Below are 23,879 nucleotides of genomic sequence, written 5' to 3' on the forward strand. Positions count from 1 at the left end.
AAGACAAGCTATAGTAATAAAGTACACTATACTAAAGTACTTTGCAAACATTCCAATATCACTAGGAGTCAAAACGTAGCATTGTTTCAAAGCAAAAGTGAATCTTCTAATGATAAAAAAAACTTCAACTTATCACTAGCTTTGTAAAATGCCTCTTTTAACAATTACTTTGAGTGTTTTCCATTACTATTTACCCTCACACAAATATGTCCAGCGCTATCGGCCTTTTAGGTGCCCAAATGTCAACATATTTTTGCTATCTGAAGCTCCTTAGAGATACAATTAGGAAAGACATACACCACTTAAAAATGTTTTGATGAGATCCAGACTAAGACATTGACTTCTTCCTGAAGCATTGTATGCTAATTCTTGCGTTTTTTTACTGCATATATTCTTGTGTAAAGTGTTATTTGATTTTAAGCCTCATAGTAACTTGAAAATGATCTTTTAAATACTAACTCAGTTTCCATTTTGACCCTAATGGCAGGGGCATTGCTAGGTTAAAACATTCGGGGCCTGGGCCCCTGATGCTTTGTCCCATGCCCGAATGATTTGTACAATATGTATAGGATGTGCACATATCAGATTACAGAGCCATTGGCATTAATGCCTAGTTCTGACTTTGATGTTTCCACATGTCGCTGACATCACAGTTGACCAGGACAGAACTGTAACAAACACATATGATCAAAATGTGGTGTGCTACGATAGTGTCCCATTGAAGCGACTGGCCTTTTCAGTATCTGGCATTCAACTGCAAATGTTTGTAACTGGAGTATAGCTATTATTTGACAATGAGTGGGTCCAAAATGGGTGATATAGGAATGAGTGTCCACGTACTTTTGGCCATATAATTTACGTATGTTCCATGTATATGACAGCATATTCTAATCAACTGTTGTTCAGCGCAGAAAGGTTATAGCAAGACATTGCAAAAGAGTAAGGCTACTTTCACATCTGCGTTTTACTTTCCGGTTTTGAGATCCGGCACAGGATCTCAAAACTGGAGGAAAAAGCTTCAGTTTCATCCCCATTCAATGTCAATGGGGACAAAACTGAATAAACTGGAACGGAGTGCACCAGAATGCATTCCGTTCCGGTTTGTTGCGTTCCCATCCCAGACACAAAACCGCTGCAAGCATCAAAAACCATGTAAGTCAAAGGTGCTGGACCATTTTTTTCAGACATGATTGACACAATTGACTTACCATGGTTTTAGTGCCGGATCGTTCATTTTCATTATAATACAACCGGATTAATTCTGAACGGATGCAGCCGGTTGTATTTTTCAAACAGATGCGTTGGTTTTGAGATCCCATGCCAGATCTCAAAACCGGACAGCCAAAACGCATATGTGAAAGTAGGCTAATGGCTTTGTCTCAATGCTCAATAACAATGTAATAATACAGATGGATCTGCCTTAGGCCTCTTGCACACGACTGTATGTATTTTGCGGTCCACAAAAAATACGGATACACCCGTGTGCATTCTATATTTTGCGGAACGGAACAGCTGGCATCTAATAGAACAGTACTATCCTTGTCCGTAATGCGGACAATAATAGGACATGTTCTATTTTTTTACGGAATGGAAATACGGACATACGGAACGGAATGCACACGGAGTAACTTCCGTTTTTTTTTTCAGACCCATTGAAATTAATGGTTTCGTATACAATCCACAAAAAAAATAACTGAATGGACACGGAAAGAAAATACGTTCGTATGCATGAGGCCTTACTATATAACATGCTAGGGTATCCAGGCTACACATCTGAATGTATTGATGTATATCTGTCAGAAGACAATTGAGACATTTTCTACCATTACCAGGTGCACCATACTCATGTGCTCATTGTTATAGGGGTTCTCTGGTAATTATTTAAAATGGTCACCAGCAACCTGTCCTAGAATATGAATATGACTGGTTGCCACCATTTGCCTGGAGATGGGGGGATGGGGGTAAGGGGCCCACCTACACACTAAACTGCTCTATAATAGGTGGTAATAAAGATACTCTGCCATTATGGCTAGATTGGAAAACTCACCAATATTTATGCATGTACAGACCCCCCCCCCCCCCCCCCTCACCTCCCTAGGCAGCTCTACAAGTTCTGCTCACATTTTGGGAAAGGTTCCTAGTGGCGATTTTAAATTATTACCAGAGAACCCCTTTAAGGTCATGGGTGTTGCAGACTTTGGATATACACATTTTCATGTCATCCTTCAGATCAGTATTGAATCCATCAACTTTTAAGGCTCATACTAACTTGAAAATGATCTTTTAAATACTAACTCAGTTTCCATTTTGACCCTAATGGCAGGGGCATTGCTAGGTTAAAACATTCGGGGCCTGGGCCCCTGATGCTTTGTCCCATGCCCCGAATGTACTGCCTGCCAGATAGATCCAACTGTATTGCCATCCTCAGGATGGCAATACAATTGAATCTAATGCCTTGCAAGAGCTGAAGGACCTGTGATGACATTAGTTCTAAATGCAGTAGCTGAAAAGGACCTGCAATGATGTCACCATCATGTGACCAGTGCAGGAGAGGACGGCTCAGCAGTAAAGAGAAGTCCTGGGAAGAAGCTCTGATGAGGTCTGCTACATGAGGAGAGGTAAGTGAAGGGATAGATTACTCAGTGTGAGAGGCAGAGCAATGTTGGGAGTTGTAGTTATTTAACTGGGACTGTATGTTAGGGCTGAAGTTATTTAAGTGGGACAGTGGGGTGGAGTGATGTTATTTACATGGGACTGAATATTGAGGGGTGATGTTATTTACATAGAACTGTATGTTGAAGGTGGCTGGGGAGGGGGTGATATTATTTACGTGGGACTGTATTTTGGAGGGGGCTGTAGATAGAGAGGGATGCTATTTACATGGGACTGTATATTGGAGGGTGCTGGAGAGATGGTGTGATGGCATGTACATGGAACTCTATGGCAGAGGAGGGAAATAATATTATTTACATGGGACTGTATGTGGAGGGGCTGAGGAATTATAATTTCTGAGGACAGTAAATGGAGGAAGATAACTACAGTGGGCACTGCAGGGGGCATTATAAAAACTGGGGGCGCTTCAAGGCGAGCATTATAACAGTAGGGGGCAATATAAATGCTGGGGGCACTGTGTGGGCATTATAATAGTAGGGACGATACAAATACTGGGGCACTTCAGGTTGAGCATTATAACAGTAGAGGGTATTATAAATACTGGGGGCACTGTGGGGACATTTTAAATCCAGGGGACATTAAGTGTTTTTATTACTACTGGGGGCTCTATAGGAGGGACTTATAGATCCATATTATTTCTATTAAGGGCATTATGGGGGGTCGTATTACTACTGGGGGTCTGTAGAGAGCTTTATTACTACTGGGATAACAATAGGTGGGCCTTATTTCTACTGGGGGTTCTGTAAGGACGTTATTAATACCAGAGGGCTCTTCTACTAATGGAGGCACTCTTGGGGAGCACTATCACTGTTGGGGGCACTGTAGGGGGTAGGGCATTCTATAAGGGAATTACTATTGGTGGGACCATGAGGAGTACTATTACTATGGGGGCACTCATTTTTCTTCAGGATAGTATTTGGCGGTAGAGAAAAGTAAGGAAGCTAAGATGTCTGTGTTTCACACTCTGCAGAGACAAGGCGGCTGAGAGAAGTTGTCTGGACCGAATGGAGGAAATGATGACAGAGAAGATCTACATCAGGGAAGACGTCACCTGGGAGGCACGGGATGTGAAAGGTACGTGCTGCTGTATAGCAAGTACAGTAAAATGTCTTCAGCACTAGTGTTTGCAGGGGGGGGGGGGGGGGCGGTGATTGTTTGACTTTGAGAATTGTGCAATATTCATTGGGGATTGGGCCCCAGATCTTTTGAGACCCTAGCAACGCCCCTGCCTAATGGACTTCCATAGGAATCTGTAAATTGTGTATTGTAACTCTGTGGCTAAATAGGATTCTGACACTATAATTTTTCTATCATGTAGATTCCCCTGAGACTTTCAAAGCAACCTGCAATTTAGTTTTACTAGATACTGACGTTTATTCTTTATTTCTGTAAGTCTTAATGACATAATTATGTATTTTATATGTATGCATTATATTTCTTTACATATTTTATCCTGCTGGCTTCCTTCATTCCATTTGACCAATCAAACTAAATTCACTTTCAGCCAATTCCAACCATGCTGTTTTTGGGTCTTCTTTTATCCTGATGAAGATTCAGTCACTCGGTGATATTATCTGCAAACTCAATTTGATTCCACTGGAGAACAGCTCTGTTTAACACCTACATTTCTTAATTTAGTCACTTATATTTATGTCAGACAGGCTTTATGTAGCGTGACCAGATGGGTAGAAGGGAAGCAGTGATCCACAATCAACTACAGAGGTGCTATGTACCGTGCACATTGACAAACTGGGGTTGCCAACTTGCTAAAAAAAATTAACCTATCCATCGAAGTCAATTTCACATTTTGGTTCAGAAGTCTGCTTTGTCCCTCGGTCATGTGACATATTTATCTATTTGTGTCCACCAGGTGGTTGTTATGTGCACTGCAGTTGGTCAATGGGTTTTGCTAACAACTTGCTTTATTGTATTGAATTTGTTTAGTGAGACACTGAATTCCTTAAAGTGTAAATGTCATTTTTTTTGTAACATGCAGAGGCATTGAATCTGACCATTTTTGTAATATACTTAAATTACTGAAATTGGACATTTCTATTACAAAAATAGCTATAAAGTGCCAATTTTGTGCCTTTACTTAAAGTGGTTATCCCATGACCATTGTAAAAAAATATTTCTAACAAAGCTGGAAACAGCCCTGTACCTCACATGGATCCAGAGATCTCCCCATTCATTGCTCTGCAATTATATCAAGCAGGCAGATCAAGGGGAGTATCTTTTCTGCTGCAGCTAAGGGGGCGTGTCCATGCTCTTCCTATCAGAACTCAGCAGTTGAAAGAATTAAACTGAGCATGTGCGGCCAACTTAGTGAGTAGGACAAAGAAGTAAGAAAAAAAAAACAGCAGGTGGCGCTGTACAGTTTATTGAACTTAGTGGCTATGCAAAAAAAAAATTATTACATGCAAGTACAAAAATATTTTTCATGGGACAACCCCTTTAACTGTGGAGGCACACTACAAACTGACTGCTGCTGACTCCACACTGAATGGTAGAGAGAGAGGAGCAGTGAGAGCTGCAGCAGTCAGTGTGGAGCGTGTCTCCACAGTTAAGTAGACAAAAGAAGAGAGCATACCTACGGCACAAAATGGGTACTTTATAGCTATTATTCTAATAGATTTCAGTAATTTAAGTATATTACAAAAATGGTCAGATTCAATGCCTCTAAACATTACAAAAAAGAATGACAGTTGCACTTTAATGAAATTTGTGAAAAGGTATGGATGGACACATCTATATATCACTAGCCACCAGGAAGCTGACTATCACTGACACCAAGTAGGACACCCTGTTGAAGAGAGTAGAATATGTTGCCCCTGGGGAGTCTCTTATAAATTTTACAGATATGATTACTTCACCCAGCATCCCTGATGTATAAAGTTCCAATATCATCTGAATGAATAACATCTGCGGTAGTGGGGCTGCTTTTGGAAGTGAGCTTCAAGCCATTAGATGGTTTGGTATCAAATGAAAATAACACATAACTAAAACGGTATACTTGGATCAATAATGGGGAAAATTACATTTTTCCAGTTTTTATTTTAAGGAGAATAAAGTAGTGATTTAGGTTTAGAAAATGTTGATTTATGAGTCTCTCTATTCACTGATTAATACATCAAAACCTTCAATGTAAATTGTAACAAAGTAAATTTTGTTTCGTAGAGTAGTGTTGTTGATACATACAAAAGTTTTGTTGACTGTTGTACATCATTTAATAGTTCGATGTGGTAGAATTGCCCTGTCCATTTCAGTGGAGACCTTGTGGTACATGCCGAAACTGTCTTTTTCCAATTCACCCTCTTTATCAGGATACATGTCTGTTGATTAGTGGGGAACAGACTGTTTTTTGTTGCTGACAAAGTCCAGTGATTAAAATGTAGTGGTTTGCTCTTATTCCCCTGATAAAGGTGACAACTGCAGAGTTCCCAGTGTTAGTGGATATGGTCCATGCAGATTGCTTTTTAATGAAAGCAATATATTATCTTACCTAGAGAGACCCTACAGCTCTGCCTTGTTAATGCGTTCTAACTTGGCACCACATTCATCTATAAATTAGTTTTTACAGTTCTCACTATTGATGTCATTACAGGGTTGTTCTGGTTCTCAACCTAATAGGAGCACTAACACATTACAATATACAAATAAATATTATTTATATATATATATATATATATATATATATATATATATATATACAGTACAGACCAAAAGTTTGGACACACCTTCTCATGCAAAGAGTTTTATTTATTTTCATGACTATAAAAATTGTAGATTCACACTAAAGGCATCAAAACTATGAATTAGCACATGTGGAATTATATACATAACAAAAAAGTGTGAAACAACTGAAAATATGTCATATTCTAGGTTCTTCAAAGTAGCCACCTTTTGCTTTGATTACTGCTTTGCACAATCTTGGCATTCTCTTGATGAGCTTCAAGAGGTAGTCACCTGAAATGGTTTTCACTTCACAGGTGTGCCCTGTCAGGTTTAATAAGTGGGATTTCTTGCCTTATAAATGGGGTTGGGACCATCAGTTGCATTGTGGAGAAGTCAGGTGGCTGCACAGCTGATAGTCCTACTGAATAGACTGTTAGAATTTGTATTATGGCAAGAAAAAAGCAGCTAAGTAAAGAAAAACGAGTGGCCATCATTACTTTAAGAAATGAAGGTCTGTCAGTACGAAAAATTGGGAAAACTTTGGAAGTGTCCCCAAGTGCAGTCACAAAAAACATCAATCTACAAAGAAACTGGCTCACATGCGGACCGCCCCAGGAAAGGAAGACCAAGAGTCACCTCTGCTGCGGAGGATAAGTTCATTCGAGTCACCAGCCTCAGAAATCGCAGGTTAACAGCAGCTCAGATTAGAGACCAGGTCAATGCCACACAGAGTTCTAGCAGCAGACACATCTCTAGAACAACTGTTAAGAGGAGACTGTGAATCAGGCCTTCATGGTAGAATATCTGCTAGGAAACCACTGCTAAGGACAGGCTACAAGCAGAAGAGACTTGTTTGGGCTAAAAAACACAAGCAATGGACATTAGACCAGTGGAAATCTGTGCTTTGGTCTGATGAGTCCAAATTTGAGATCTTTAGTTCCTGGTTTGGGGTGAGCTGGACCGCAGAGTGAAGGCAAAAGGGCCAACAAGTGCTAAGCATCTCTGGGAACTCCTTCAAGACTGTTGGAAGACCATTTTAGGTGACTAACTCTTGAAGCTCATCAAGAGAATGCCAAGAGTGTGTAAAGCAGTAATCAAAGCAAAAGGTGGCTACTTTGAAGAACCTAGAATATGACATATTTTCATGTTGTTTCACACTTTTTTGTTATGTATATAATTCCACATGTGCTAATTCATAGTTTTGATGCCTTCAGTGTGAATCTACAATTTTCATAGTCATGAAAATAAAGAAAACTCTTTGAATGAGAAGGTGTGTCCAAACTTTTGGTCTGTACTGTATATGTATGTTAATGTTATATCCGCGCAGGCTTCTTATTAATAAATTCAGGCAATATATATCCTTCTTCACAAGTTCCTTTAAATTCGCATGTACAACCTTATAAGGTTGTAATTGCTTGTTCTTCTATGCGGACATGAGCTGGGAGATTATTGCGGAGTGTTGTAATCTTCAGCTCTACTGCTATTTCACGTGCTGCCCCGGCCGGTGGCAGACGCGCGCGCAGGACCCGCTGTGTGAACAGAAAGCATGTGACGTCACACTCGTTCCTACTGATACATTCGTGGGACAATTCTCATCCTACGCGTTTCTGGGCCTACGGGATCCTTCGTCAGGGAGTCTCACAACATTGCCTCTTCCCTCCAAGTGAGAGTATGCTCGACACCAATATGTCTGTATGTGAACTGCAGGTTATTCCATCTGTCAGCTGATTCAGCACTATTCTTTCAAATGCCTTCATAGCCTGTGAGTACTCCTGCTCGCCGGTGGAGTTAACTTTCGAATCAGCACAATCTTCCATCTTCTGTACAGATCTTTGAGGGGAGCTTATCATTTCTCTAATGTCACTTTTTTTGGAATAAAAAAGTCGAAACCTGTATCAACTTTTTCAATGCCACTGTGACAAAATGTTGTTGCAAGTTGTGTTTCTATGCAACCCTTGCCACTTTCTAAAAAGCTAGCAGGAAGAGGGCAGCAAGAGGGTGGGTCCAGCAGGCCGGGAACATTTATGAAGACTTGTTGCTGATAATTGTGCAATCTGATGGCCCAATCAATCACTGATAAGATGTCCCTGTGTCCAACTGAGATCAGAAAAAGCAGAGATTTAAATTACGTGTTTTACTTATTTTTTCCTACAAAACTATATATCAATCTGCTTGGCTCCTTGTGCTATATAACATGCTGCCTATAGATTGCACTGCATTTCATGGTGATAGGTTCTCCTTAATGCCTCCACCTATATACTGTTTAGACACAACTCCCATGCTTGTGTTGGTTTCCTATCGCATAAGAAAAACTCCTTGGTAGTTTAGTTACCAATAACTATGACTCAAGGAAAACTAAAACATATGCTTCAACAAACCAGGAGCTATTTTTTAGAAATAAAGTGGCTATATAGGATTAGAAAAATAAAGGTATTTTCAGGGGCATACATAAAAACTATGGAGACCCATAACAAAAGTTAGAATGGAGTCCACTCCCAAACAATATTCCACCTGCACCACTTCCTTAAGGGTCAGGTCTCCAGTCCCTTTAACTCTCCCCTTCCCCACACGCACACCTTTACTCACGGTAATGTGCTTGTGAGCCTGAAGCACATTCCACTTTCCTATGGCTCCAGCAGTCGCAATCACTCCTGCTTAAAGTAGAGAGCATCTGGAAATAGTCCATGCCCCACACGATTGTAGCAGCCTGAGCCTCCTCAGGTCATGGTTGGCTTGTGGAAACCCCAATACTAGAAGAGGCCAGTCCATGGCACTAGAGGGGTGCACCAGAAATGTCAGAATACTTGGCTGGCCAATAATCAGAGCTCACTGGACAGTTGAATCTTCTGAGAATTCTGGTAACAATGGCACAACAGACAGATCGAGATGGGCAGCAGAAAAGCACTATGAACAGGCTGCAACGGCAGGGAGAAGACATACACCTGATGGCAGGTCTGGATGGGCAGGACTAAGTTGATAATATCTGTTGGCGGGCATTGCTCGTAATTGGCAATTGATCAGGTGGGATGGGGCGGGGGACATTTGGTCCTGGGTCTACATGCCCTTTGGGCTCCATAGCTGTGTGGTTCGCCTCCATTAAAGGTACACACTGGCTGATTTCTTTTAAAAACAGCTGCACAAGACTCCAATTCAATAAATGAAACCTGGGCCGGGGAGTATCCATGTTTCCGAAAGAAGGCAGCCCTGTCTTTCTATTCTTGTAGAATCCCTTTAAACTTTACCATGGTGCAGCTGTTCTGATCATCGTTATATGATGTCATATTCTAATTCAAGTAATAAAGAATTTTAATACACACACTTTAATTCTACAGGTAGGTAGAATTAAAGCCAGATGGTCAAATGTGCCCTCAACTTTGTAATTATTTATAATGGGAGAACTACATATGTAGCTTTTAGGGATTTTATCTACAGAAAGCCAAACCATTTAAAAGAGAACTAGAATAGTTGACTGTATATATAATGAAGAAATTCACCTTTTAGTGCCTGTTTTTATCTAATGTTATCATAGCCCTTTTAGCCAGCGTTTAAATTTCTAAGACCCTCTTACAGTGACCCATTTCTTTATCTTGTGGGTCAATAGACTCTCCTTATTTCTATGTTCTTTCTTGTAAAAGCTTTTCTCCAAGGTCAGTTTGCCCCTCTTACCAATGTTTCCTTTCCTCATGATTTATAGCTACTCACTTTAGGGCTCCACATTGGCATTGTGCACACCCCATCCCATTAATTTCTTGATTATTTCTTAACCTTCTCTCCATCTTTATCTATTAAGTATACATTTCTTAGGGTAAACAGGAGAGAATGCACACATTTACAAAAACGATGCCATTTTATACACTACATATCTGAGGCCTCACACACAGTGTTCATTACCAGATAAATGTAAAGCCTCACTTACCCAGTCAATGCATTAGAGCGAATAAGAAATATCTGTGTTAGGCAAACAAACGTGCAATATGAAAGAATAACTTTGGCTCCAATGCTTAGCTAAATGCAAATGTCAGTAGTAATACTCTTATGTAAGTGCTTGTCCTCCTGGCTCACTGACATATACTGTACATATATAGAGTGAAGCCTAAATAGTAATGCCTGTTGTTGATTGATGGCAAGAGTTTAAAGGGGTTGTTTACCATTGGTGTGCTTTTTTTCAGACCCCCAGCATAGCCGGACCTCTAGGGTGAGCATACTTACCTGATCCATGGTGCTGGATTCAATGCTCCCCCTTGGGCATCGCAGGTCCCAGGTCTCCCTGTATCAACATCCTGTTTGACGTGGGTCATATGATTGCCGCAGTCAGTGCCTGGCTGCAGTGGTGATGTGTGGCCTATGCTTACCACTAAGGGTCCGGCCACAGTGGGGGATATGAAAAACGCACACTAAGTATAAGAAACTCCTTTGAGAGTCCTTTTACATGGCATAACGTGCGCCGACTGATGATAAAACCATTTGAACGTAACTCGATTAAAAGGCCTTTTACATAGGCCGATAGAAAGGACATGAGGGTCAAATTATCATTCATTCCCCATATTTTTCACAATATGTCGGCAGCACATCCCATTTACATGGGGTGATATGCTGATAATGATTTATACATCCAAAATTGCAGTCACTATTCCTGTTAACTTCATATGAGCAAAAATTCTTACGAAAGCTTCGGTACAATCATCTTCAGGCTTTTTTTTTTATTAAATCTTCTTATTCAACATATTCACAACGTGTGGGACACTGAGTCTAGCATCATCCTGGCTCCTCTGCTGCCGCGAAATGTTTTGGGAAACTCCACCCCATCATGTATTACAGTAAGGGGTGGAGAAGGCGAGGATGATCCTAGACTCAGCATCCCAAATGTTGCGTATATGTTGAATAAGAATAAAAAGCCTAAAGGTGTTTGTACCCAAACTGTTGTGAGCATAAATCTTTGATCCCACAACTGGTCGACGGTCCCAATACTCCATATGTGAGGAAGTGACACACAAACATGTAATAAACAAACAGACACAATACGAGTAATTGTATGGAACCAGGGTCAAAAGTCAGTCGGTAAACAAAGTGCCAAGAATGCCAAAGGCACAGGAGCGAGCCAGACACTCCAGAAGTCAAAAACCAGGAGTGCAATGCAAGACCAAATCGCCAGAAGCCAGAAAACGTAGTCACAATACTTGATCCTGAAGTCAAAGATCCTGAGGCCAAAGTAAACGCAATACCACCAAGGAACAACAGGGGTAGCCAGAGGAGCAGAAGTCCCCCAGCACCTGCACCCACTTACAGTGTGTATAGAGAGCTGGGAATACTCTCCAGCTGTCTTCCCTACACATCGGGCAGAGCTGTGAGGTGAACACGCTGACAACCTAATGCTACGATGTACTCCTTCATTGGCCCCAGACCGAGAGGGCTGCATCACAATGTCATTTCCCCTGGCAACTGGATGCTACTGAACGTGTAAAAGGTTTATCTCTCAAAAGAACACTCTGCAGTTATTGTACTTAATGAATAGGGTTGAGTGAATCGAAGTATCTGACTTCAATCCGAATTTCAGGGAAAATTTGAGTTGCCGTGAAGCCAAATTTCCTTGCTCTTTGTGGCAACGAATCAATTTCCCCTGAAATGGCATATAAAAAAAACATACTCACCTCATCCATCTGAGCACGAAGAGGCCACGCGGCCATCTTGATTGAAGATCCTGCGTTAAATCTCAGCCAGGCTAAAGCCTATTAGCTGAAAAAGTGGGCCAGAGAGATATCGCTCCGATGCCCAGTCGCGACATTCAATTGTACTGCTGTCCTGAGTACAATGATGCAGTTGAATATGTAGAGATAAGCGTTTCCACAATGGAAGCGCTCATTGCCCATGGCCCTTCTGCTGCCCCCCTTGCCCCTACCTGGTGTTGCCTGAGGCAACCGCCTAACCTTGCTATTTGAATGATGCCTCGCACAAAAGAGCTCTCAGAAGACCTACGATTAAGAATTGTTGACTTGCATAAAGCTGGAAAGGGTTATAAAAGTATCTCCAAAAGCCTTGCTGTTCATCAGTCCATGGTAAGACAAATTGTCTATAAATGGAGAAAGTTCAGAACTGCTGCTTCTCTCCCTAGGAGTGGCCATCCTGTAAAGATGACTGCAAGAGCACAGCGCAGACTGCTCATTGAGGTGAAGAAGAATCCTAGGGTGTTAGCTAAAGACTTACAAAAGTCTCTGGTGTATGCTAACATCCCTGTTAGCGAATCTACAATATGTAAAACACTAAACAAGAATAGATTTCATGGGAGGATACCACAGAGGAAGCCACTGCTGTCCATAAAAACATTGCTGCACGTTTACAGTTTGCACAAGAGCAGCTGGATGTTCCACAGCAGTACTGGCAAAATATTCTGTGGAAAGATGAAACCAAAGTTGAGTTGTTTGGAAGAAACACACAACACTATGTGTGGAGAAAAAGAGGCACAGCACACCAACATCAAAACCTCATCCCAACTGTCAAGTATGGTGGTGGGGGCATCATGGTTTGGGGCTGCTTTTCTGCATCAGGGCCTGGACGGATTGCTATCATTGAAGGAAAAATGAATTCCCAAGTTTATCAAGACATTTTTCAGGAGAACTTAAGACCATCTGTCCTCCAGCTGAAGCTCAACAGAAGATGGGTGTTGCAACAGGACAATGACCCAAAGCAGAGAAGTAAATCAACAACAGAATGGCTTAAACAGAAGAAAATACGCCTTCTGGAGTGGCCCAGTCAGAGTCCTGACGTCAACCCGATTTAGATGCTGTGGCATGACCTCAAGAAAGCGATTCACACCAGACATCCCAAGAACATTGCTGAACTGAAACAGTTCTGTAAAGAGGAATGGTCAAGAATTACTCCTGACTGTTGTGCACGTCTGATCTGCAACTACAGGAAACGTTTGGTTGAAGTTATTGCTGCCAAAGGAGGTTCAACCAGTTATTAAATCCAAGGGTTCACATACTTTTTCCACTTGCACTGTGAATGTTTACATGGTGTGTTCAATAAAAACATGGTAACATTTAATTCTTTGTGTGTTATTAGTTTAAGCAGACTGTGATTGTCTATTGTTGTGACTTAGATAAAGATCAGATCACGTTTGATGACCAATTTGTGCAGAAATCCGTATCATTCCGAAGGGTTCACATACTTTCACATACATGACAAGAGAAGTGGTACTGTGCAGAGTCCATACATGTAGAATGAGAGCAGATACTGAGAATTACACCCAGTATACAGGACAAGAGAAATGGTACTGTGCAACGTTCATATACAGAATAAAAGCAAATACTGAGAATTACACCCAGTATAAAGGACAAGAGAATCAGTACTGTGCAATGTCCATATACACAGAATAAGTGTTGAAATTGAGAATTACACCAGTAAAAAGAGAACTGGTACTATGCAGTGTCCATATACACAGAATAAGAGCAGATACTGAGAATTACACCCACTATTCAGGACAGGAGAAGTGGTACTGTGCAGTGTCTATATATACAGAATGAGAGCAGATACTGAGAATTACACCCAGTATACAGGACAAGTGAAGTGGTACTGTGCAGTGTCCATACATACAGAATAAGAGCAGATACTGAGGAGTACACCCAGTATACAGAACAAGAGATATGGTACTGTGTAGTATTGATTAAGCATGCTCGGCGAACACCAGTCCGACTTGAGCATCTCGTGCTTGGCTCATGGCAGTATTTGGCCAAATACTGCATGTGCTCAAGCGCAATGCTCGAGTCTCCTCCCCGCACGTTTCTTGGCTGCTACACAATAAACATGCTGGTAAGTACTGCCCTCACTGTAATGCTGTAGCCATGTTGGTTACTGGCATTGCAGTGATTGGCTGGCCGGAACGCGTCATCGGGTGCAATATAGCACCCGATGATGCGTGTTCGGTTCAGTCTTAGTCAGAGAAAGCTGTGCTGAGGAATGGACAGTCAGTGTACGGAGTGATATAGGAATATTTTTATTAGAAAAACTTTTCAGAGACCCAAAAGTCCTTTTAAGGACTATTGTGTGTTGCAGCAGCAATATATATTTTTAGCGCATCCTGCGCTAAATAGCGTGCAATAGTTAGGCCGCTGCAGACAGCGACATTAGCTGCGCCACATCTCCTGTGTAAAGTGTACGCATCCAAAAAATATCTGTAACATCCAGTGAACTTTTTCCATAGACAGTGTCCGCTGCTGACTGCGACATTAGCTACGCCACATCTCCTGTGTAAAGTGTACGCATCCCAAAAATATTTGTAACATCCAGTGTACTTTTTCAATAGTCGATGTCCGCTGCGGACAGTAACATTAGCTGCGCCACATCTCTAGTGTAAAGTGTGCGCATCCAAAAAATATCTGTGACATCCAGGGTACTTTTTCTGTAGACAGTGTCTCTGCGGACAGTGACATTAGCTGCGCCACATCTCCTGTGTAAACTGTGCGCATCAAAAAAATATCTGTGACATCCAGTGTACTTTTTCCGCAGGCGGTGCCCGCTGCGGACAGTGACATTAGCTGCGCCACATCTCCTGTGTAAAGTGTGCGCATCCAAAAAATATCTGTGACATCCTGTGTACTTTTTCCGTAGACGTTTTCCGCTAAGGACAATGACATTAGCTGTGCCACATCTCCTGTGTAAAGTGTGAGCATCCAAAAAATATCTGTGACATCCAGTGTACTTTTTCCGTAGACGTTGTCCGCTACAGACAATGACATTTGCTGCGCCACATCTCCGGTGTAAAGTGTGCGCATCCCAAAAATATCTGTGACATGTAGGGTACTTTTTCCATAGACTGTGTCCGTTGCGGACAGTGACATTAGCTGCGCCACATCTCCTGTGTAAAGTGTACGCATCCAAAAAATACCTGTGACATCCAGTGTACTTTTTCCTTAGACAGTGTCCACTGCGGACAGTGAAATTAGCTGTGCCACATCTCCAGTCTAAAGTGTGCGCATCCCAAAAATATCTGTGACATCCAGGGTACTTTTTCCGTAGACTGTGTCCGTTGCGGACAGTGACATTACCAGTGCCACATCTGGAGTGTAACGTGTGCGCTGAAAAAATGTATCTGTGACATACAGTGTACTTTTTCAATAGACGGTGTCCGCTTCTGACAGTGACATTACCAGTGCAACATCTCTAGTGTAACGTGTGCACTTAAACAATCTATCTGTGACATACAGTGTACTTTTTTCGTAGTTGCTGCGGACAGTGACATTACCGGTAGTACCTCTCCTGTATAACGTTTCCTCATCCAAAAAACCTGTGATATTCCCTGTAATTTTTTATTAGCCGCCATTGACATTATCTGCGGGATATCTCCTGTGTGACGTTTCCACATCCCAAATACCTTTTTAAATTTAAAGTAGAAGATGAGTCCACCTTGCGCTCCCTACTGGTGGGTCTGTGAACAATCAGCAAAACTGACTCCGCTGCTAAGTGTCGAAAGGAGCTGTTGTCCTCCTTCAATTTCAAGATGAAAGGAATACTTAAGTCACCCAAAAGGTAACGTGGGACACCAGCGCTGGAATAACAGAGCCCACCCGCTACCACCTTCTATGTCTGCGGTTAGTTGGTAAGTATTGATATGAGGAGGAAAGGGAAGGGGCAGATGATGGGATCGGAACGAAAAAAAAAAATATATAATAGAGAAGAAAGCTGCCTGATGCGCTGGTCTGTTATACTGAATTCAGGGAAAAAGGCAAGTTCAAGCAAGAAGAAATCTCACAGTGTGCAGTGTACAATGCGATATATAATTTGTACCTGATAGGGTCCTGCCTGATGACGGTCTGTATTATATCCTCTCCGGTTAGTTTCTTTCTTTTGAAATCCAATAGGTGTGCTGTGATGAATCCGTCCTGTGTGCTCACCTTCTAGCACAGACGCTGCCCCGGCCGGAAGCAAGCGTGGTGCGAGGGAGCTGGTTGTTGCCGTCGTCCTGGAGACCGCTGCGGTGACGTCACCTGTATAGGTACTGTAGCCGTCGTAGGACAAAAACCTCCAACGCGTTTCGGAGCCTATCGGGCTCCTTCGTCAGGGATGCTTTTTAAATTTGTTTGCACATACACTTCCAAATCCTATGCTACTGTACGTGTGACATACTTTCAAGCATATATAACATTTAATATGAAGTGGCCGTGATGCTAATGGTGCACGCAGAGGCTGTGGCCCTGGGCGCGTTGAAACTGTGCCTGCTGCCAGAGCACAAAAAAACAATCATCCACGATACCTAGCTTCATGTCCCAGTTTGCAGGGTGGCGCAAGACACCACTCTTGAAGTCAGACCAGTGCGACCAGGTGGTCAGTTGGATTGCAGCAGATAATGCTTCCAGTTGGTTAAGCACCACCCTGTCTTCCACCAAGTCCAGTCTCAGTAGCCAAGAGTCTGGTCAACACAATACCCACCCTGATCCTCCTTCCTCCCACAACAAGTGATCCCACACTCGGATATTCCGAAGAGCTATTTTCAGCGCCATTCCTTGATTTGGCCCTCTTGCTAAGCACGCTTGTAGAGGGACAGATCTTGTGCCCTGATTCCCAAACTCGGAACGGCAATTACTGTTTAATGAGGTGGATGATGATGAGACACAGTTGCCAATAAGTCAACGGCAATTACTGTCTCAAGAGGTTGATGAAGAGGACACAGTTGTCAATCACTGAGGTTGTGGTGTGGTCAACAAGTCAGGAGGATGAGCAGAGTGAGGAAGTGGAAGAGGAGGTAGTAGACGATGAAGTCAATGACCCAACCTGGGAATGTAGAAAGCTGATCAAGGACAGCAGTACAGAGGGGAGGGATCTGCAGCCCTGCAACAGGCTGGAAAAGGCAGTGGGGTGGCAAAAGGTAGAAGGCCTGCGACTGTTCCACAGAGCACCCCCTTGAGGAAATCTCCCTTGCCAAGTGGTAAGTGTTCTGCAGTATGGCACTTTTTTTTAGGAAAGTGCAGACGACAAAAGAATAGTAGTTTGCAATCTGTGCTGTACCAAAATGAGCCGCGGCGTGAAGACTTTCAATCTCACGACCACCAGCATGATCCGCCACATGGCATCCAAGCACCGTAATTAGTGTTAGTGGGACGAATGCCTGGGTCAACAATCTGTGTCTGCGGGTCACATCATTGCCTCCTCTTCCCCTGTGTTACGTGTTGGCCAATCCCCTGTCGAAGGCGCAGGCCCGGATGCCTCCAGCCATGCACCAGAACCCTCGCAAGCACCATCAGAGACCACATTCACTACCATGTCCCAGCACAGCGTACAAATGTCCTTACCCCAGGCATTTGAACGCAAGAGCAAATACCCAGCCACCCACCCACAGGCCATAGCACTAAATGCGCAACTTTCCAAATTACTGGCCCTAAAAAGGTTGCCATTTAGGCTTGTGGACACTGAGGCCTTCCGCAGCCTGATGTCGCAGCTCTTACAATTGCCAGCTCACCAGCTGTTGTGCGATGTGAGCACGCGCTGGAACTCAACGTTCCACATGTTGGCCAGGCTTTGTGAGCAGCAGAGAGCAGTAGTGGAAAACCAGCCGCAACATGGTCGTCTCCTTTCCAGTCAGCTTCCACTATTCACAAGCAAGGAGTGGGCATGGATGTCTGACCTCTATAAGGTTTTAAGAAACTTTGAGGAATCAACACAGATGGTGAGCGTCGATAACGCTATTATCAGAATTTTTATTATTATTAGAATTTTTTTGTTTGACCTTGTGTGAATAAACAGAGACATTTGAATTAGGCTACTTTCACATTTTTTTTTGCTTTTCCGGCATAGAGTTCCGTCACAGGGGCTCTATACCGGAAACGAACTGATCAGACATATCTCCATGCATTCTGAATGGAGAGCAATCCGTTCAGGATGCATCAGGATGTCTTCAGTTCAGTCATTTTGACTGATCAGGCAAAAGAGAAAACTGTAGCATGGTACGGTTTTATCTCCGGCGAAAAAAACTGCTGACTTGCCTGATAGCCGGATCCGTCCTTCCGGTCTGCGCATGCGCAGACCTTTAAAAATGAGAGAAAAAAACCTGATCCGTTTTGCCTGATGACACCGGAAAAACGGATCCAGTACTGCAATGCATTTTTCTGACTGATCAGGATCCTGATCAGTCTGAAAAATGCCTGATCAGTCAGAAAAATGACATCAGTTTGCATACAATTTGCCTGATCAGGCAGTCAGTTCAGGCAACGGAACTGCCTGCCGGAATCAAACAACGCAAGTACCCTTACGAACTTGTACTGCACCCAATTATCCCAACTACCAGAGCGAATCCCCACACCATATACACAGAATAAGTGCTGAAATTGAGAATTACACCAGTAAAAAGAGAAGTGGTACTGTGAAGTGTCCATATACACAGAATAAGAGCAGATACTGAGAATTACACCCACTATACAGGACAGGAGAAGTGGTACTGTGCAGTGTCTATATATACAGAATGAGAGCAGATACTGAGGATTACACCCAGTACACAGAACAAGTGGTATTGTGCAGTGTTCATATATGCAGAATACAAGCAGATACTTAGAATCACATCCAGTATTCAGGACAAGAGAGTTATGTCCGATTTCAACTGAGGACACATTCACAACCAGTACTTTCCCTCACAGCAAGACCAATGCGGTGACATTATTCTGCCTGCTGAAATGTGGAGGAGAGCACCAAACCCGGGGATCATTCCACAGCACAGAGAATCAACCTGTGCACTCTCCTGCTCACCTCAGCAGTTGCAATAACATCACTGCAATGCTCCTGCTGTGGTAGAGAGCATGATGTGGTCCATTCATTGGAGAGACAACTGGCTACGTATTACTTTTTTATTTTATTAACACTAAGGGGCTTCAATACTGTAAGGGGGCACTAAGGGAGCAATATTATTGTAAGGGGACACAGAGAGGACAGCCCTACTGTAAGGGGGCATAACTACAGTGTTGGGGCAACAAGAGGGCACTAAGGGGCCATTTTCCTGTGTTGGGCACTAAGAGGGCATAACTACAGTTTGGGGGCACTAAGGGGCATTCTATTTTGGGAGGCACTAAGGGGGCATAACTACAGTGTGGGGGTACTAAGGGAGCATGACTATTGTAAAAATGTGCTAAGGGGGCATAACTACAGTCTGGGGGCACTAAGAGGCATTCTATTTTTTTGGGGCACTGAGGGGGCAAAAATACAGTGTGGGGGCACTAAGGGGGCATAACTACTGTGTGGGGTTACTAAGGTGGCATAACTACTGTGTGGGGGCCCTTGGGGTCATAACTACTGCATGGGGACACTTGGGAGCACACCTACTTTGTGTGGGGGTACTAAAGGGGCATAACTACTTTGTGAGGACATTAAAGGGAATCTGTCAGCAGTCTTGACCATGCTGAACTGCTGACAATTCTAGGTAGGAGTTGGGGAGAAGCAGCATAAGCATAGCTTTTATGGAGCTTTTCTCCTCAAGAGGCAGGGCTTCACTGTGAGTTGCCCTCTGCATTGAGATGCTTCATAGCCTCTTCCCTCTGGTGTGAGTGACAGATAAAGTGCTTTTCTGATTTGATTATACAGCTGTCTCAACACAGAGGCATAATCAGCTTTTATTGTAGGGAACACTTTGCAGTGAAGCTCTGCCTCCTGGGCACTTGCAGAAGCAGAACCTGGTTGTATAGAACTTCATATTGTCAATGCTCTTGTTGAGAAAAGCTCCACAAAAGGTATGTTTGCACCGCTCTCCTCAGTCCCTACCTAGTGCTATCAGCAGTTTAGCATGGTCAAAACAGCTAACAAACTCCCTTTAAGGGGACATAACTACTGTGTAGGAGCATTATTACTGTGAAGGGACACTAATAGGGCATAACTGTGGGGGCACTAACAGAGCATTGTTACTTTAAGGGGGCATAAGGGGACATTCTAGTGTGTGGGGCACTAAGGGGGAATAACTAATGTGTGGGGGCACTAAGGGGGCACTAAGGGGGCATTAGTACTGTGAAAAAGGCACTAAGGGAACATTCCAGAGAGTGGAGACAGTAAGAAGGATTAACTTTTGTGTGGGAGCACAAAGGGGTGTAATTACTTTGTGGGAGCAAAAAGGGGGCATAACTAATGTGTGAGAGCAAAAAGGTGACAAATCTAATGTGTGGGGACTCAAAGGTGGCATAACTACAGTGTGTGGGTACTAAGGGAGCATCACCACTGTGAAGGGAACACTAAAGGAACATAACTACTGTGTGGGGGCAGTAAGGAGGCTGGAAAGGATTGGGTGTGTATAAGTAGGAACTGGGAGGAATTAGAGTACTATGGAGGAATACAGAATCCCTGTACTATGAATTAATTGTGTTTATTATCCCTGTACTTTGACATCATTGTGCTTATTATCCCTGTACTGTGAGATCACAGTTTTTATAATCCCTGTACTGTGACATCATTGTATTTATTATCCCTGAACTATGACATCATTGTATTTATTATCCTTGTACTGTGACATCATGGGCACTTCCAAGTGTAGCACTGATGATGGCCAGCAATGTAATTGTACTTATCAGAACTAGTTGGGCTTCTTCAGGCCCAACTCTGAGAAGTACATACAGTCAGAGTGAATGCTGCTCCCAACCAAGCAGGCTACATTATTCCTGTACTATGACATAGCCGTATACATTACCTGTCCATTGTTACATCACATTGTGCATTATCTCTCTGCATATGGAAGACCCACTAAACATAAACTTTTTATTTTCTGAGCTCGTTGCTAAAAGCAACGGTAGAGTGGGGTTCTTCTGCAACAGATGTACATTAGGGAAGTCTCTGACTGGTTGTAAGTGGTAATCTCTGTACAAGCAATGGTAGATAGCTGAACTCACTAATTGTCACGGCCTATGGTGTACGCCATGACACTGTTGCCACGCTTGTTGTTGCTGGTGGCAACGTGTTGCTGTTTTGGCATGTTGTGGCAGTGTCACGGGTTTTGCTGTGTGTGCCGTGACTTGCTTGCCACGCAAGCTGTTGCCTGCGGCAACCTGTAGCCTTTTGCAATTCCCCTTCAGTTGCTACTTCCTTGTGTTTGGTTCACTCAGGGTTAATGTGTATCCTTGGTGTGGGTGTGGTCACTTTGGGCTATTTAGCTTCTGCTGGAGCCTGGATGCCTGTAGCTTAGTGTTCCTCCAGGCTTGGTGTGTGCTGGTGGTTCACTGCTCCTGTCTTTACCATCTGTCCAGTGAGGGCCACCCTTGTGGTCATCAAGAACTTCCCAGTGTCTCTTTCCCATCCTACACTTTGTTGATTGGTGTTGGTTTTGTCAAGGGTGTATTTATGTCTAGTGTGTTGTGACTGTCTGGCCTGTTTATGTTGTTTCCAGCATGTCTGCTAGATATTCCCCTGTTGTATGTTGTACCTCCATGAGCTGGCTGGTTTCCTGTAGGGGTGAACCATAAGCCAGTATGCAGTGCTGCCCGGGGCTGCCTTGCCCCTTGCTGCATGGGGCTCCAGGCGGTAACTGGTATGCTGGTTTCCTGTATGCGTTGTTTGTGGGCTCTGGTTCGTATGCACGGATTCTAGTCATGGTGGCAGCGGCAGGTAAGTGAGTTTTCCGGTGTTTTTACCTGCCGATCCAGTTGCTATATATGGTCTTTTCCTTTCCACCTGTTACTAGCCAGCTGGAGACTCCGGTTCGTCTGTGTCCCTGAGGAACCGGTTGCTCCTATTCCTGACCCCTATGCCAGGGACCGTCAGGGTCAGCAGGATCCAGGTTCCAGTGCATGAGCCCTCCCACCTTCAGGGTTCGCTCATGCGGTCAGGATTAGGGCGGCTATAGGTTGTTGTCTGCTCCCTTCACTGTAGTCTGGCCTAGTAACAGTTCCCACATATACTATACACTCCCCATCGTGACACTAATATCCCTAGGTTGTGGTACCATTTGTATATGAAAATCCAGTGAGGAGAATACAATGGAGATGCTTTGGTAAGTTTGGTAAGTATTAGAGGTCAAAACGAAATGCTCTCACCAGCTCTGAGTCTGCAGCAGGAAAGGAAGACACTGGAACGGAGCATCGGATGTGATGTCAAAGACAGGGAGGAGTGGAACAGAGAGCAAAGGCAATAGAATTTACATAATACATTTCAGGAAACCTATAACAAGAGTGACCACAGGGTGGCAACATTACATAACATGGTAAAGATATAATAACACAAACAGCTATTTATCTAAATGGAAGAAATGCATGCCGGGACAGCACAAGGGTTCAATACCAAGTTTTGCTTAGGAGCAAAATGCTTATTTGTCATGCCCCTGGGGTAGATCATGAGGCATACAGCGCAAAACCTGGAACGTGCACAGTATATTTAACTCCAAGAACAAACGTTTTAGTACTTCTCTCCTTTCTCTCATGTATGAAAAAAAAAGAAGAAAAATATATACAATATTTTTTATGTTTTCTATTATATTTCCTTTTAAAGTATAAATGGTAGGATGAACTTAATAAATTAAGCATAATAATGAAACTCCATAAAATACAATTTCACAGCGCTGTGACACGTTAGTGCAGTATTACAAATATAATAACTATTAGAGAGACCTATTGTCAGTAGTTTTGTGTGACAACAGCCTCACCTAGTGGACGTTTCAAGAGTTACGTCAGGCATTAGTCAGTGCTTGTTTAGTTCATTGTGCTTTACCAAAGTGTCTCATAAAAGTTCTATTTGTCTCATGGGACTTGGTTAATTAAATTACAAGACGCTGCAGGGCCAGTGCGAGATTTTATTGTTGAGAGAAACACTGATAGTCTTGTCGCCAAATGTGAAAGAAAATCTGTATTCTTCAATTATTCAGGGTGAATCTGTCGGCGCAACAATGCAGGACGTGCGGAGAAGTCTTATCAATTAGATAAAACTGCACACACCATATGGATTGCTCCCTGTTTTAATGCCGTTTGGGATTTTCATTTGCAGAATTACTTACTGCTAACATTTATAGTCCATTACACAATGCAAGCTTTAAAATATAGTAGTGCTTTTTTTTTAGGGAGGGAGGTCAGCTGTGTATAGAGACTTAAGGCTGTATTACACCGTCTGATATTTTCGCCGATAATTGCTAACAAGATCTCGCATGAACACTCGTTAGCGATCATGTGGCAGTGTAATACTGACGCAGATTGCCCTATGAATGAGCAAACACTTGATCATAGGGCAATTCAGATTTTTCAGAAAAATCTGCGCTTGCCGACGGCAGATCGTGCTGTCTAATAGTGATCTGCCGCCAGCAAATCACTAGACAGTATGGGGACAAGCAATGGCATAGTGATCGCTCCTCCCCATGCTGTGGAGGAGATCATTGCATGTAATAGCAGAGGTCTCCTCCGCTAGCTAGCAAGCGATTGCCGGGAGGGAGCACTTCCCTTCTGACAATCGCTTGCTGATCTGTCTAATACAGGCAATTAGTGCAATGCTCTGATATGCAGAAAATAAGTCAAAGTTCAACTTTTTAACAAACCTTGGCAGGTAAAATATCCTATGTTTGCCCCTCAACAATGAGAGAATTGTCTTGAATGCAT

Source organism: Bufo gargarizans, chromosome 1 (assembly GCF_014858855.1).
Source record: "Bufo gargarizans isolate SCDJY-AF-19 chromosome 1, ASM1485885v1, whole genome shotgun sequence".
NCBI classification, from domain to species: Eukaryota; Metazoa; Chordata; class Amphibia; order Anura; family Bufonidae; genus Bufo; species Bufo gargarizans.